Genomic DNA, 675 nt, shown 5'->3' with positions numbered 1-675 from the left:
GGTTGGGGTGAGAGGGGTTAGGGAAAGGGGTTGGGGTCGGAGTGGAGATAATGTGGCGGACTAGACATGTTTGATAGGAAAGATGGAGAGATAAAGAAAATAGATGTTTGATAGGAAAGATGGAGAGATAAGGACGATAGGTGTTTGATAGGAAAGATGGAGAGATAAGGACGATATATGTTTGATACGAAAGATGGAGCAATGTTGATAGTAAAGAAGGAGATATAATCACGATATATGTTCAATAGGAAAGATGGACGAGAGATTAAGACGATAAACGTTTAACAGGACAGAAGGAGTCACAAGGACGATAGATGTTTGATAGGAAAAAAAGGAGGACAGATAAAGACGAAAGATGTTTACTAGGAAAGAATGATGTTTTAAGGGAAAGAAGACAGAGAGATAAGGACAAAAGATGTTTGAAGGAAAAGAAGGGGGAGATATGAGAACTATAGCTAGCTGTTTGATGGGAAAGAGGGAGGAGAGATAAGGACGATAGCTGGTGGTTGATGGGGAAGAGGGAGGAGAGATAAGGACGGTAGCTGATGGTTGATGGGGAAGAGGGGGGAGAGAAAAGGACGGTAGCTGATGGTTGATGGGGAAGAGGGAGGAGAGAAAAGGACGGTAGCTGATGGTTGATGGGGAAGAGGGAGGAGAGAAAAGGACGGTAGCTGT

General features: G+C 43.6%; 1 protein-coding gene across 1 annotated transcript in view; it reads right to left on the bottom strand.

Annotated features, from left to right (window-relative positions):
* Positions 1–675, bottom strand: part of LOC101854831 (outer dynein arm protein 1) — a gene marked incomplete in the record, with an annotated part of 26,419 nt that overhangs the window by 716 nt on the left and 25,028 nt on the right.

The sequence above is a fragment of the Aplysia californica genome, unplaced genomic scaffold (genome assembly GCF_000002075.1).
Source record: "Aplysia californica isolate F4 #8 unplaced genomic scaffold, AplCal3.0 scaffold00855, whole genome shotgun sequence".
In the NCBI taxonomy this organism is placed as follows: domain Eukaryota; kingdom Metazoa; phylum Mollusca; class Gastropoda; order Aplysiida; family Aplysiidae; genus Aplysia; species Aplysia californica.
Note: the sequence above shows the minus strand (reverse complement) of the source record. Positions and strands in the feature narration are given on the sequence as shown.